The sequence below is a fragment of the Procambarus clarkii genome, chromosome 68 (assembly GCF_040958095.1).
Source record: "Procambarus clarkii isolate CNS0578487 chromosome 68, FALCON_Pclarkii_2.0, whole genome shotgun sequence".
NCBI classification, from domain to species: Eukaryota; Metazoa; Arthropoda; class Malacostraca; order Decapoda; family Cambaridae; genus Procambarus; species Procambarus clarkii.
Window position 1 is genome coordinate 17,620,491 of NC_091217.1, and position 16,662 is coordinate 17,637,152.

Sequence of the window (16,662 nt, forward strand, 5' to 3'; positions counted from 1 at the left end):
CGGCAAAAGCGCATAAAATCAGTAACATGTGCATTCTCGTTCCATTTTTTTACCTTAATTCTCGTGCTACGTCGCTCGTTTTGGTATCATTGTGTTCGCAATTAAATTCCCTAGAGATGTGTGTGAATATAATGTACAAAAGGCTGGAGTGCCTCCCCGCAGAAAAGCCTAAAGTTACCCGTGAACGAGCATCAATTTGTACACTGCAACCTAATGTTCAACTCGTTCAATTTGATAACATCAAATTTCGTGTTACGTCTTTCATTTTGGTATCAAATTGTTCGCAATAAAAAGGCGCGTATTTTAAAACTAGTCCCAAGATAATAGGACAATAAATAGAATTTTAACATATTTTAATATTCGGATCAAAAGCCTATTTATAATCTTTCAAGTGTTTGGACATCGTTTCATGTTATATCTTTGATTTTGGTATCAAATTGTGTGCAATCTAAAGACGCTTATTTTGAAACTACTACCAGATTGATCCGATAAAATTTAAATTTTTAACAAATATTTTAATGAGTGACTTGGTACTGCGTCAGTGGAACCTGAAAGTGTTATTAATATTAAGTTGCGTCGTACGTCTGGCGAGCACAAAACAACCGGGTCATTTCAACACTATAGCCAGCTGGTTGCCTCCTCTGTAGGTATTCCGGTAATCATCTAATCACCAAAAATCATTTACACCAAATCATATAAATCACCGTAATCATTTATACACCAAAACTATTTTACTGTAGAGTATACACGTGTGTCAGAGGTTGATAGAGGTGATCATAGTACGATTAGTTATGTTTATGTCCCGGGCGACGTCTGGCCGGGAGGGAGGCCTGCCTGACCAGTCACCGCTGAGAGCTCTGGGAGACACCTCGCTCGTTAGTGGCGGCCGTCACACTAACCAACTGTAGTAACAACCTCTGCAAACTGTTGTCAAATGACCGGTAAAAGCCCAAGTGTTTACACATTTTAACAAAGTGTAACAAGTGTGTGCTTCAACAAGACAGCAGTACAGTCATTAGGTGTGTCCCCTGGCGGGTCATGTAGGCTGTGACACCGCCAGTAACCACCGTAGGAAGCCGGCCCCCACCACCCTCTGCCCTCCGTCTCCTCAATCACTCCCAGTTACCAATTATGGTCATTAAAGAACAACACAACTACCCAAATAGTCTCGGAGAAATACGAACCAACGCACCACAAAGGTAGGTCGACCAGGTGGCCACCAACCTCCTCCACTCCACTATTTTATCACATGAAATTATATTACAACAGTTCCCTGTATAGTTGTATGACCTGCGCCCGGCTCTCCTCTGGGGCCCACTGTATGACTGGGGGGGGGGGGGGGGGGGAGTACTGATCAGCGGGTGTAAATATGGATCCTTTATGTATTATCTCTATACATCACAAGGAGGGTCTTGGATAAACACTGGTGTTAGTTAATTATTTAACCGCAGATGTAATTACATTAACGAGCTGTAACTCGGGACGCGTCATTAGCCACCTTAACTTTACCGGGAGCAACGCCCCCTGACCGGCCACTGGCCAGCATGGCGTTGTGGAACACTTGTTAAGGTGTTTGAAACTCAAATGAGGCAGATATATTGATTTGTATTTAGTAGACATCGTGTTATATAATATCCTGTCTTGGCGATAATGAAATATGAACATGACCTCAGAAGATGGGGACAAGAAGACTGCCTCGCCCGCCACCTGTCATTTTCCTCCGTGGTCTGACATTGTCACATTCTTAATCACGTGTTTATTTTCGTGATATACACACGTGTGTGTATATATATATATATATATATATATATATATATATATATATATATATATATATATATATATATATATATATATATATATATATATATATATATATATATATATATATATAATGTCGTACCTAGTAGCCAGAACTCACTTCTCAGCATACTATGCACGACCCGATTTGCCTAATAAGCCAAGTTTTCCTGAATTAATATATTTTCTCTAATTTTTTTCTCATGAAATGATAAAGCTACCCATTTCATTATGTATGAGGTCAATTTTTTTTTTATTGGAGTTAAAATTAACGTAGATATATGACTGAACCTAACCAACCCTACCTAACCTATCTTTATAGGTTAGGTTAGGTAGCCGAAAAAGTTAGGTTAGGTAGTCGAAAAACAAATAATTCATGAAAACTTGACTTATTAGGCAAATTTGGCCTTGCATAGTAGGGTGAGAAGTGCGTTCTGGCTACTAGGTACGACATATATATATATATATATATATATATATATATATATATATATATATATATATATATATATATATATATATATATATATATATATATTGTGACGATAATCTCCTTCAAGAGATTGAGCCTGCTCTTCCCTCCAAAATACGTCGATATAAATCCCTATACAACTAATATGGAAGAAATATCCAACAACGACAACAACACCAAGGTTTGCCAGAGAGCAAAACGTATGCAGCCAGGAACACCTGCTCCACCTCGAACCACCAAACTACCTGTCTTGTCGCCTGCTCATCGCTGATTGGCTGCGGGTCCAGCTGCAACTGCACTCCACCCACCACACTACTTGATGTCTGGGGCCGCCACGACCTCAGTCCTCAGAATATCCAATGCTTTCAACAGGTTAACACGTCTCGTTGGTAGACTAAGCTGTGGCTTACGTGTACTAAGAGAGGTGATAGCTTAAAGCCAATATTCCTGCACCTCTTATTTGATTGTATATTGCTCACTTGTTATTACTCACTTGTCTTAACGTAACTTTTCATTTTGTCATTTGATTATTCTTACTATTTTGATTGATTTTATTATACGAATTTGTATGTCCATTTTATTCATGTTTTGCTTTTTTAACGTAATTAAAATTTCATTGTTAAATTTACTTGTGTTTTGTGTGTCTTCTCATTACCTTACCACAGACGAAGTTCCAGATTTTCTATTTTTTGTTTCTATATGTGACGAGGCCATACCCCTAGCTTTTGAACAGCCGAACACCAACACGTTACCGTCACAATATATATATATATATGTCGTACCTAGTAGCCAGAATGCACTTCTCGGCCTACTATGCAAGGCCCGATTTGCCTAATAAGCCAAGTTTTCCTGAATTAATATATTTTCTCTAATTTTTTTCTTATGAAATGATAAAGCTACCCATTTCATTATGTATGACGTCAATATTTTTTATTGGAGTTAAAATTAACGTAGATATATGACCGAACCTAACCAACCCTACCTAACCTAACCTATCTTTATAGGTTAGGTTAGGTAGCTGAAAAAGTTAGGTTAGGTTAGATAGGTTAGGTAGTCGAAAAACAATTAATTCATGAAAACTTGGCTTATTAGGCAAATCGGGCCTTGCATAGTAGGCTGAGAAGTGCGTTCTGGCTACTAGGTACGACATATATATATATATATATATATATATATATATATATATATATGTCGTACCTAGTAGCCAGAACGCACTTCTCAGCCTACTATGCAAGGCCCGATTTGCCTAATAAGCCAAGTTTTCATGAATTAATGTTTTTACGTCTACCTAACCTACCTAACCTAACCTAACTTTTTTTGGCTACCTAACCTAACCTTATCTATAAATATAGGTTAAGTTAGGTTAGGTAGGGTTGGTTAGGTTCGGTCATATATCAACGTTAATTTTAACTCTAAAAAAAAATTGACCTCATACATAGAGAAAAGGGTTGCTTTATCATTTCATAAGAAAAAAATTATAGTAAATATATTAATTCAGGAAAACTTGGCTTATTAGGCAAATCGGGCCTTAAATAGTAGGCTGAGAAGTGAGTTCTGGCTACTAGGTACGACATATATATATATATATATATATATATATATATATATATATATATATATATATATATATATATATATATATTATTAAATATGACCGAAAAAGTAAGATTAATAATTCTAACACGAATTTTCTCAATCTTTCGTACATTTCGTTTCACTGTTGGAGGTAAATCAAAAATCAATTCTCCAAAATTCATTTTTATTTCTAGTCTGACGCGACACGAGCGCGTTTCGTAAAACTTATTACATTTTCAAAGACTTTAGTTCACAAATACACAACTGAATAGAACTTACGCATCTCCGATTTTATATCTACATTTGAGTGAGGTGGAAGGGGTGATGTGGCATTAACACAAGACAGAACAAGATATGGTATTAATAGGGTATTAATTTCATCAACACAAGACAGAACAAGAGTATTAATAGGGTATTAATTGCATCAACACAAGACAGAACACGAAACAATGGATATTGAATAGAAGTGTTTGTAGAATCCTATTGGTCCATATTTCTTGATGCTTCTATATTGGAGCGGAGTCTTGAGGTGGGTAGAATATAGTTGTGCAATAATTGGCTGTTGATTGCTGGTGTTGACTTCTTGATGTGTAGTGCCTCGCAAACGTCAAGCCGCCTGCTATCGCTGTATCTATCGATGATTTCTGTGTTGTTTACTAGGATTTCTCTGGCGATGGTTTGGTTGTGGGAAGAGATTATATGTTCCTTAATGGAGCCCTGTTGCTTATGCATCGTTAAACGCCTAGAAAGAGATGTTGTTGTCTTGCCTATATACTGGGTTTTTTGGAGCTTACAGTCCCCAAGAGGGCATTTGAAGGCATAGACTACGTTAGTCTCTTTTAAAGCGTTCTGTTTTGTGTCTGGAGAGTTTCTCATGAGTAGGCTGGCCGTTTTTCTGGTTTTATAGTAAATCGTCAGTTGTATCCTCTGATTTTTGTCTGTAGGGATAACGTTTCTATTAACAATATCTTTCAGGACCCTTTCCTCAGTTTTATGAGCTGTGGAAAAGAAGTTCCTGTAAAATAGTCTAATAGGGGGTATAGGTGTTGTGTTAGTTGTCTCTTCAGAGGTTGCATGGCTTTTCACTTTCCTTCTTATGATGTCTTCGACGAAACCATTGGAGAAGCCGTTATTGACTAGGACCTGCCTTACCCTACAGAGTTCTTCGTCGACTTGCTTCCATTCTGAGCTGAGGCTGAGAGCACGGTCGACATATGCGTTAACAACACTCCTCTTGTACCTGTCTGGGCAGTCGCTGTTGGCATTTAGGCACATTCCTATGTTTGTTTCCATAGTGTAGACTGCAGTGTGGAAACCTCCGCCCTTTTCCATGACTGTTACATCTAGAAAGGGCAGCTTCCCATCCTTTTCCATCTCGTAAGTGAAACGCAGCACGGAACTCTGCTCAAATGCCTCCTTCAGCTCCTGCAGATGTCTGACATCAGGTACCTGTGTAAAAATGTCGTCAACATACCTGCAGTATATGGCCGGTTTCAAGTTCATGTCGACTAAGACTTTTTACTCGATGGTACCCATGTAGAAGTTTGCAAACAGGACACCTAGGGGAGAACCCATGGCGACCCCATCTACTTGCTTATACATGTGCCCATCCGGGCTCATGCCTTCAAATGCCCTCTTGGGGACTGTAAGCTCCAAAAAACCCAGTATATAGGCAAGACAACAACATCTCTTTCAAGGCGTTTAACGATGCATAAGCAACAGGGCTCCATTAAGGAACATATAATCTCTTCCCACAACCAAACCATCGCCAGAGAAATCCTAGTAAACAACACAGAAATCATCGATAGATACAGCGATAGCAGGCGGCTTGACGTTTGCGAGGCACTACACATCAAGAAGTCAACACCAGCAATCAACAGCCAATTATTGCACAACTATATTCTACCCACCTCAAGACTCCGCTCCAATATAGAAGCATCAAGAAATATGGACCAATAGGCTTTCTACAAACACTTCTATTCAATATCCATTGTTTCGTGTTCTGTCTTGTGTTGATGATATAAATATATATATATATATATATATATATATATATATATATAATTGTGACGATAATCTCCTTCAAGAGATTGAGCCTGCTCTTCCCTCCATAATTACGTCGTCGAAATTATATAAAACGACTATGGAAGACATGTCCAACAACGACAACAACACCAGCAAGGCTTGCCAGGGTGAGCAAAACGTATGCAGCCAGCCACCTGTTCGGACTCAAACCACCAAACTACATGTTGATCGCTACCGGCTCCGCTGATTGGTCGCCGGTCTGGCTGCACCTGCACTCGCCCCCCCCCCATACTACTTGATGTCTGGGGTCGCCACGACCTCAGACCTCAGAATATTCGGTGCTCTCGTTGTCACCACTCCTCCCGGCTAGACGCTAGCGTGTACTGAGAGAAGTGGTGGCTTACAGCCAATATTCCAGCACCTCCCATTTACTTTTGTGTTGCACTTCTTGTTATTTTGCCTTAACGTAACTTTTCATTGTGTCATTTAAGTATTCTTATTATTGTGATTGATTGATTTTATTATAAGAATTTGTTTGTCCATTTTTTCATGTTTTGATTTATTTAACGTAATTAAAATTTCATTGTTAAAATTTACTTGTGTTTTGTGTGTCTTCTCCTTACCTTACCACAGACGAAGTTCCAGTTTTTTCTATTTTTTTTTATAACTATGTGACGAGGCCATACCCCTAGCCTTAACAGCCGAACACCAACGCGTTACCGTCACAATATATATATATATATATATATATATATATATATATATATATATATATATATATATATTATAATAATAATATACTGTACACATGTTTATATTTCTATAGGATTAATTGATTTTTCATAGGCGCGAAAGATTGCCGAGAGGATTAGGCTGCAGGATTCTCTTAGGAATCTTAGGGTGTTGAAATGTTTCAAATTGATTTATGTTGTGCACTTTCTATTATGTGATGCTTATAGTGCTGATGAGATAATTGATTTATGATATGCGGATACAATAGTGCTTATGCGAGTATTAATATTTGTGTGATTCATTCATGTGTACTTAAAATTGCCGTGGAATGTAAATATTCAGTCGGAGGATGTTGACACATATTCATTGTGAAGCAAATGTTGATAAATTTGTTTGCATGCAGGCTTTGCCGTGTAACAAAGGATTATTTTAAGTCTAGTTCCAGGAGGCAAAGGTTAGCTTTAGTTATGCCAGTCTAAATATATATTTGCGTATGATATTGATAAGAGTTGCAGGTTAATTTATATTGATATACATGATATTTGAAGTAAATTTGTGAACATCCTAGTGATGATTATTATTGTCTCTGTCTTTGCGACCTTGGCTTGGATATAAGATAAGACATCGTGGTCTGAACATTAACTACCTGGCTGTATAGCAAGTGGGAGAGTTACAGAGGGGAGGCCTGAGATGACATTGCAGTGCTAGTAACTGACGAACAGCTAGGTGCGTGGTCAGCGATCTTCTCTCACGCCTTTATTTGAGGATTGCTTGAAGTAGGCTACGGCAAGGGTACCTTCTTCCCTCTCCTAGATATTATGAGTGTTTTTGTATGTAAGAGAGTAGTGGGCCGAGCCTCGTCTAAACTGGACAGTTGAAAAGTCGGAGACGGGTTTAGCCCCAATATCTTGCAGTATGTAATTGTGTAACTCCGTACAGGCGTCAGTTAAATTAAATTTTTACTGTTGTTTAATTATATCGTTAATTGTAGCCTCATACCAACTCTGTGTTAGATAACAGGAACTAGTATTGTCTACAGGATGACTATTGCAGGCAAGGCTGGTATATTGATGGTATAGTGTGTTGGGGTGATTTTTGTGTGTGTGTGTGTGTGTGTGTGTGGTGACCCTTAATGACCTAGTCAGTCTCCCACAGTGAGTGACGAAGCCGCCTGCGACGCCGTCTACCGGGAATTGGATGAAGCCTACGAAGTGTTGGACTCTTACGTCATCCAGGTGAGCAGTTTGTGGCAACCTTAGGTGAGGGGGGGGTTGTGACACCAGGTGAGGTGGGTTGTGACACCAGGTGAGGGGGGTTGTGACACCAGGTGAGGGGGGTTGTGACACCAGGTGAGGGGGGTTGTGACACCAGGTGAGGGGGGGTTGTGACACCAGGTGAGGTGGGTTGTGACACCAGGTGAGGGGGGTTGTGACACCAGGTGAGGGGGGGTTGTGACACCAGGTGAGGGGGGGTTGTGACACCAGGTGAGGGGGGTTGTGACACCAGGTGAGGGGGGGTTGTGACACCAGGTGAGGGGGGGTTGTGACACCAGGTGAGGGGGGTTGTGACACCAGGTGAGGGGGGTTGTGACACCAGGTGAGGGGGGTTGTGACACCAGGTGAGGGGGGTTGTGACACCAGGTGAGGGGGGTTGTGACACCAGGTGAGGGGGGTTGTGACACCAGGTGAGGGGGGTTGTGACACCAGGTGAGGGGGGGTTGTGACACCAGGTGAGGGGGGGTTGTGACACCAGGTGAGGGGGGTTGTGACACCAGGTGAGGGGGGTTGTGACACCAGGTGAGGGGGGTTGTGACACCAGGTGAGGGGGGTTGTGACACCAGGTGAGGGGGGGTTGTGACACCAGGTGAGGTGGGTTGTGACACCAGGTGAGGGGGGGTTGTGACACCAGGTGAGGGGGGTTGTGACACCAGGTGAGGGGGGGTTGTGACACCAGGTGAGGGGGGTTGTGACACCAGGTGAGGGGGGTTGTGACACCAGGTGAGGGGGGTTGTGACACCAGGTGAGGTGGGTTGTGACACCAGGTGAGGTGGGTTGTGACACCAGGTGAGGTGGGTTGTGACACCAGGTGAGGGGGGTTGTGGCACCAGGTGAGGGGGGGTTGTGACACCAGGTGAGGTGGGTTGTGACACCAGGTGAGGGGGGTTGTGACACCAGGTGAGGGGGGTTGTGACACCAGGTGAGGGGGGTTGTGACACCAGGTGAGGTGGGTTGTGACACCAGGTGAGGGGGGGGGGTTGTGACACCAGGTGAGGTGGGTTGTGACACCAGGTGAGGGGGGGGGTTGTGACACCAGGTGAGGGGGGGGGTTGTGACACCAGGTGAGGGAGGTTGTGACACCAGGTGAGGGGGGTTGTGACACCAGGTGAGGGGGGGTTGTGACACCAGGTGAGGGGGGTTGTGACACCAGGTGAGGGGGGGTTGTGACACCAGGTGAGGGGGGGTTGTGACACCAGGTGAGGGGGGGTTGTGACACCAGGTGAGGGGGGGTTGTGACACCAGGTGAGGGGGGGTTGTGACACCAGGTGAGGTGGGGTTGTGACACCAGGTGAGGTGGGGTTGTGACACCAGGTGAGGGGGGTTGTGACACCAGGTGAGGGGGGGGTTGTGACACCAGGTGAGGGGGGGGTTGTGACACCAGGTGAGGGGGGGGGTTGTGACACCAGGTGAGGGGGGGGGTTGTGACACCAGGTGAGGGGGGGTTGTGACACCAGGTGAGGGGGGGGTTGTGACACCAGGTGAGGGGGGGGTTGTGACACCAGGTGAGGGGGGGGTTGTGACACCAGGTGAGGGGGGGTTGTGACACCAGGTGAGGGGGGGTTGTGACACCAGGTGAGGGGGGTTGTGACACCAGGTGAGGGGGGTTGTGACACCAGGTGAAGGGGGGTTGTGACACCAGGTGAGGTGGGGTTGTGACACCAGGTGAGGTGGGGTTGTGACACCAGGTGAGGTGGGGTTGTGACACCAGGTGAGGTGGGGTTGTGACACCAGGTGAGGGGGGGTTGTGACACCAGGTGAGGGGGGGTTGTGACACCAGGTGAGGTGGGTTGTGACACCAGGTGAGGGGGGGTTGTGACACCAGGTGAAGGGGGGTTGTAACACCAGGTGAGGAGGGGGTTGTGACACCAGGTGAGGAGGGGGTTGTGACACCAGGTGAGGTAGGTTGTGACACCAGGTGAGGTAGGTTGTGACACCAGGTGAGGTAGGTTGTGACACCAGGTGAGGTGGGGTTGTGACACCAGGTGAGGTGGGGTTGTGACACCAGGTGAAGGGGGGTTGTGACACCAGGTGAGGTGGGGTTGTGACACCAGGTGAGGTGGGGTTGTGACACCAGGTGAGGTGGGGTTGTGACACCAGGTGAGGTGGGTTGTGACACCAGGTGAGGGGGGGTTGTGACACCAGGTGAGGGGGGGTTGTGACACCAGGTGAGGAGGGGGTTGTGACACCAGGTGAGGAGGGGGTTGTGACACCAGGTGAGGAGGGGGTTGTGACACCAGGTGAGGTAGGTTGTGACACCAGGTGAGGTAGGTTGTGACACCAGGTGAGGGGTTCTGTAGCATCCCTCACTAAGTGTGGCATTTTTAACGCTGTAACACAAGGTATTAAATGCAGCGTGTTGATGCAATATAAATTCCAGGGAACCTGGACCCAGATTCATGAAGAGCTTGCGAACCTGTATATCTTTTCTCAATCTTTGGCTGCTTTGTTTACAATTAATAAACACTTAATGAGCTCTGAAGCACCAGGAGGCTATTTATAACAATAACAGTTAATTGGGAAGTTTTCATGCTTGTAAACTGTTTAATAAAGGTAACCAAAACTGCCAAAGATTGAGGAAAGATGCACACGTTCGTGTGTACTTGCGTAACTGCTTCGTGAATCTGGCCCCCTGTACAGTCAGGATATCTTGTGAAGTAAATGTTTTTCGAGGAGGTGGGGATTCTTGACACTGTTAAACTAATTGTCATTGTATTGTGAAGGACAGGTCAGTATAGGTAAATACTGGGCTACCTTTATCTCGACCTCTCCAGTTCATTGGGGTACCTAAGTATGTTGGATGACATGACTCAAAGTGGAGAAAGGTAGTCATTTGATGTGTGCTTATCGTCAATCACAGCGCCTGTTAGATACTGGCCACGACTCCAAGCTGCAATCACATAAATTCTAGCCCATTTGAGGGAAGACTTAGACTTGATTCAAAGTTGAGAGCTTCAGTTACTAGAGACGACTATCAGCCCCATATAGGCTGACAGTCGTCCTAATGCTTTTCAGGCGAATTTGAGACAGTGAACCTAATTGACTGATATTGCTGCGAGTAATAGCTGCGATCATTGCCTGTTCTCTCCCCTTAAATCACCTGTTTTTAAGTTTTCAAATCGCAAGTGTTCCGTTATTCTTTACTGACTGTGAAGGTTCAATTTGAGTCTTAAATATCCTGGGAAGTAAAATAAAAACAGACTTAAACGTTTCGTGATTTGTGGAAATTCATTTTAAATTTACATGTACATTTCCTTAATTCACTGGATAACATATTCGGTGCCCGTAAATTATTGTTTTCTTCCCACATTTCATATTTAAATCCTTCCCACCTTCCTCAGTCCCACAACCGTTTCCAGGCCATCCAGACAATGTCTTGGCCCTCCACGCCGCCTGTCTGTCTCAGGCGGATGTCCATCATCCTCCCAGCAATCTTCATGTTGTTCACTCCCGATCATCTTCTCCTGCCGAGACCATTGAGTCTGTCGCCCAGTACGTTGTTGCTGGTACACCTGTCTCTTTGAGTCAGAATCGTAAGCCTGGCTCCTCTCCTTCCTCCTCCCCAGAGGGTAAGAAGACATCGCTTTCTTCCTCGCCCCCACCTCTGACACACTCACTCCGTCCCCTCCCATTTCGATGGACGGGCCCCTGTCCCAGCTATGGAGGTTTCTTTAACCCCTGATTCCCTTTCTGTTGCTTGCTCTTGCTGAGGTGCATTCCCCGGTTTCTGCCCCCCCCCCTCCTCCTCCTCCTCCTGTCCTTGACAGCCCTGCTCGGTTGTCTCCTCTGGACCCCGTCTGTCCGCCTCTGGTCTGTCCTCCTGCTCCCTTCCCTCCATCTTTACTAAGTTTACCCACGATCTCCTAACCCTGATTTTGCTGACCCTGATCCTAAGCTTATTTAATATACTATGTACTTCTTTACCATTGTTTCTTCAGTGTTCTCTGTTGCTGTCCTGCCTCTTTTTGATAATGTCTGTTCTTCAGTGGAATATTCGTGGATTTTATGCCAACTTCCATGAACTCCAACTTCTGATTACAGTTTTCACCACTTTGTGTTTGTCTCCAGGAGCCAATTCTTGGTGCTCATCCTGGTCACTTTCGTGGTTATTCCTTTCTTTCTCCCCCCCCCCCCCCCAGCTCTTGCTGGGGCTCATAACTCTACTGCTCTCTCAATTCGTTCTGATATTCCCTTCGCCCCCCTACTTCTTCTGTCACCTATACACTTCTGCTGCCAGTGTTTTTGTGGGTAAATGGTATACAGTCTGTTCCATTTATCTCCCTCCAAATGTCCTGCTTTCTCTTCCTGATCTAAACCACCACCTCGACTCCTTGCCAGAGCCGGTGCTCCATTTGGGTGATTTCAACTGTCGACATTCCCTCTGGGGTGATGTTCTGACAAACACCCGAGGCCGTCTTCTCGAACCGTTCGTCCTTTGTTCTTCCTTGTCTCTTCTGAATTCAAGTGAGCCCACCCATGTGGACTCTCTTACTCGCACCCTTTCCTGTCTTGATCTTTCTCTCTGCTCGTCGTCCCTTTACTTAGATCTCACTGGCAGGTTCTTGATTACCTCCTTAACAGTGACCATTTCCCCATCCTTGTTTCCTTTTTCTGTTTTCACCCTCCCCTCTCCTTCCCTAGGTGGCAGTTTGCCAAAGTTGACTGGAACCTATTTACCCTTCATGCTACTCTCACTGACCTCTCCTCTTTGCCTCTCCCTCGCGCCCTCCTTTTTCATGACACCGTCTTCAACGCTGCCCTCCGCTCTCTCCCCCGGGGCACACGAAAGTGCGTTCCCTGGTGGAATGCGGACTGTGCTCGGGCTGTCCGCTGTAAGCGTGCAGCCTGGAAGAAACACCAACGCCTGCAGAGAGCTGATTCATTTATTTTGTTTCGGAAAGCAAGTGTGGTGGCCCGTAGGGCCATCCGTACCATTAAGTTCGTTCCAGATGTCTATCCGGTTCTTCACCTCCGTGGTACTCATGTGGCGGACCCAGTGCAGGTCGCGACCGAACTGGGTTCCCACTTTTCTTCTGTTAGCTCTGGTTCTCATCTTCCTCAATCTTTCCTTCTTCGTAAGCCCGTTCTTGAATCTCATCCCTTAGATTTCCACACTCATCTCTGCCTTCCATATAATGATCCATTCTCTCTCTCTCTGAACTTCAGTCTGTCCTGGCCCTCTGCGTTTCTACAGCAGCGGGCTCGGATGACATTCATTATGAGATGCTTCCCCTCTCCCTCTTGCACGTCTCAGTATTTGAGTCTGTATAACCAAGTCTGGGAGTCGTCGTCAGTCCATGAGGACTGGATCGATGCCGTTGTACTCCCTATTCGGAAACCAGGGTCTCTTGGTACATCCCCTAAGGACTTCCGCCCTATTGCTTTCACGAGTTGTGTTTGCAAGCTGTTTGAGCGTATGGTAAATGTCCGTCTGATGTGGTTCTTGGAACACCATCACCACCAAACTTCTCTACTTGGTTTTCGCAAGTGCCGCAGCACGACTGATGTCCTGGTGAACTTGGAGGTCTATATTCGTTCTGCTTTTGCTGCGAAGACCTCCGTTGTTGCTGTTCTTTTTGACCTGGAAAAGGCTTATGGCACGACTTGGAGATACCATATTCTATCTCAACTTCATTCTTTTGGCCTTCGTGGTAATCTCCCTCTCTTCCTTCAAAGCTTTATCTCTCGTCGTACCTTTTGAGTCAGGCTTGGTACCACTCTCTCTGCCTCTTTTCGGCAGTATGAAGGTGTGCCCCAAGGTAGCGTTCTTAGTACTACTCTTTTTCTGGTTGCCCTCAATGGTCTTCTTTCCTCCTTTCATTCTGGCGTCTTCTCCACTCTTTATGTTGACGATCTTACTCTTTGCTGTCAGGGTGATGATTCGCCTCTCCTTCAATGGCGGCTTCAACTTGCGATTGATGCCGTGTCATCTTGGGCCACCAATCATGGCTTCAAGTTCTCAACTACTAAGACTTGTGCCATGACTTTTACTCGGAAGCGTGTCGTTTTTCGTCCCTCTGTCACTTTATGGTCATCCCCTTGAGTACAAAGATTCCACAAAGCTTTTGGGGTTATTCTTTGACACTCGTTTGTCTTGGTCGCCTCATGTCTCTTACCTCCGTATTGAATGCTCTAAGGCCCTTAACCTACTTAACCCTTGCACTGCTCACCTATTTTCGGCAAAAACGTCTTGGTGCAATTGTCAAGGACATATTTTTGTTATTTTTACAAATGTTCAGGTAAATTTAATGTCAAAATGTTTCCAAAGTCAACTATTTCCATTTCAAAACACAAATAGTAATGAAAACATTAAAAAACATTAAAATATAGCCAAATTAAAAAACAAAAACACAACTCTCTGAGCGCCTAAAGGCGCTTTGCGCAGTGCAGTGGTTAAGGTTTTGTCCCATACTTCTTGGGGAGCGGATACACACGCTCCTCTATTTGCATTCCTCTCTCGTCCTGTCTAAACTCGATTATGGTTGCCCTGCATACTCTTCTGCTTCTCCTTCTACTCTTCGCCATCTTGATCCTTTGCACCATACTGGGTTGCACCTCAGCTTTGGTGCTTTTCGTTCAACTCCTACGCTCAGCTTGTACGCTGATACTGGCTTTGTCTCTCCAGGACCGCCGTGATCGTTACAGTCTTCACTATCTTGCGCGATCCTTACAGCATCCTCACTCTCGCTTCTATCGTGCTTTGACTTTTACCCCTCATGTAGTTCCTGTTCCTCTTCACCACCTCCTCTTTCTGTCCATTTGTCTCGCTTACAAGATTCTCTTTCGGTTCATATTACTAATGTTTCTCCTCCTATTGTTCCATTCTTGCCCCCTGTGGAGGGTCCCCCTTCCCAAATTTTGTACTTCTCTGACCCGCATCACTAAAGCTTTTACCCCTCTTACAGTTCTGAAACGCCTCTTCCTTGAGCACTTTTCTTCTCACTCCCACTCTGTTCCCATCTTCACCGATGGGTCTAAATCTGCTGACGGTGTGGGCTACTCTGTTGTTTTTCCTGACCACATTTATATGTGTCGCCTTCCTCCAGAGGCTAGCATCTTCACAGCCGAACTTTATGCTATTCTCTATGCTCTTCGTCTCCTGCTTTCCCAGTGTCAATCCTCCTTCGTGGTGGTAGTTGACTCTCGTAGTGCCCTCATGGCTTTAGGGTCCTTTAATCCGGTCCACCCGGTGGTCATCGAGATTCAACATTGGCCGTTTCTTATCTCCAGTAAATTTAAGTCGGTTGTGTTTTGCTGGGTTCCCCTCCATATTGGCGTCTCTTTAAATGAGGGTGCGGATGCAGCTGCTAAGAACGCTATCCGCACTTGTCCCATCTCCCGTAAAGGTATTCCTTAATTCAACTTTTATCCAGGTATTCATGCCTCCATCCTTACCAGCTGGCAGAGTTGTTGGTCTTCTGTTATTGGTAACAAACTGCGTACTCTTAGGAGTCGTGTGTCCCAGTGGCCTTCCTCTTGCCACTGTAACCGGCGGTGGGAAACGGCTCTGGCTAGGATATGTATTGGCCATACCCATTTAACTCATGGTCACTTAATGGAGCGCCGACCTGCTCCTTACTGTCCAAATTGCATTGTTCCTCTAACGGTCGTGCACATCCTTGTAGAATGTCCTGACTTCCAGGACAAGCATGTGTCTTGTTTTCTGGCCATTCCCCGCGGTCACTTGTCCCTTGATAGAATTCTTGGCGACTCGGATACTTTTAATATCGTTTGCCTTGCGCGTTTTTGTTCTCGTATTGGCATCCTTGGTGATATTTAGCGCCCTCTGATTATCCCGCACATTTGATGGTGCTACATAGCCTTCCCAGTTTGGTGCGTTCTATTCATAATTACTTACTACTATTTAAATAAAAAAATTAATGTTCGTTTGTTCAAAATCGCAAATCTCCGAAAGTTCTTCACCGATTGCTTTGAAATTTTCACACAACATTCTATTCACATCTGAGCGAGTTTTTATATACATACTATATAGAGGTCACATCTGTGATAGGATTTTTTTTTTTAACTGTTATTCGTGTATTTCATGAGGGAAATCTTTGAAACGTCTTTACCGATTGCTTTGAAATTTTGATACACCGTTGCATTTAAATAGGCGGGCGTTTTTATATACCTACTATATACATGCCTCACCTGTAACAGGAAAAAAATAATGTTTATTTTTTAAACAGCACCATCTGTTAGACGTAAGAGCAACACACGCTATAATCTCAAAGTTCTTCACCGATTGCTTAGAAAATGTGACACAACGTTCCATTTGAATACACGCATGTTCATATATATCTACTAAATAGATGCCACACCTCTGACAGGTAAAAACATGTTTGTTATGAGAAACAGCACGATCTGTTGCATGTAAGAGCAACACACACTATGCTAAATATGTTATGATTCCATTTCAGTGTTTCTGATTGCATTGATTAATTAAGTTTTCATGGATTTTGATTCATTTTCATTTTGACTTAATTATTTTGTGACAGTGTTGGAATTGAGCTGTGTTGTTTACAATACCGTTCATTTCGTGAGTATAAGTATAGGTGCCACACCTGTGACAGGTAAAAACAGGCTTTTTTGAAAAACAGCGCCATCTGTTGCATGTAAGAATAACACGCGCTATACTAAATATGTTACGATTCCATTTCAATGTTTCCGATTTTATTGATAAATTGATTTTTCATAGATTTCTATTTATTTTCATTTCGATTTAATTATTTTGTGACATTGTGTTGGAATTGAGCTGTGTTGTTTCAATTTCGTTCATTTCAT

General features: G+C 44.2%; 1 protein-coding gene across 1 annotated transcript in view; it reads left to right on the plus strand.

Annotated features, from left to right (window-relative positions):
- Positions 1-860: 860 nt before the first annotated feature.
- Positions 861-16,662, plus strand: part of LOC138349795 (uncharacterized) — a 44,823-nt gene continuing 29,021 nt past the window's right edge. The window contains exons 1-2 of the mRNA XM_069310886.1: positions 861-1,199; positions 7,760-7,839. The gene's annotated coding sequence lies outside the window, so the exon portion shown is untranslated. The remainder of the gene's footprint in view (positions 1,200-7,759; positions 7,840-16,662) is intronic.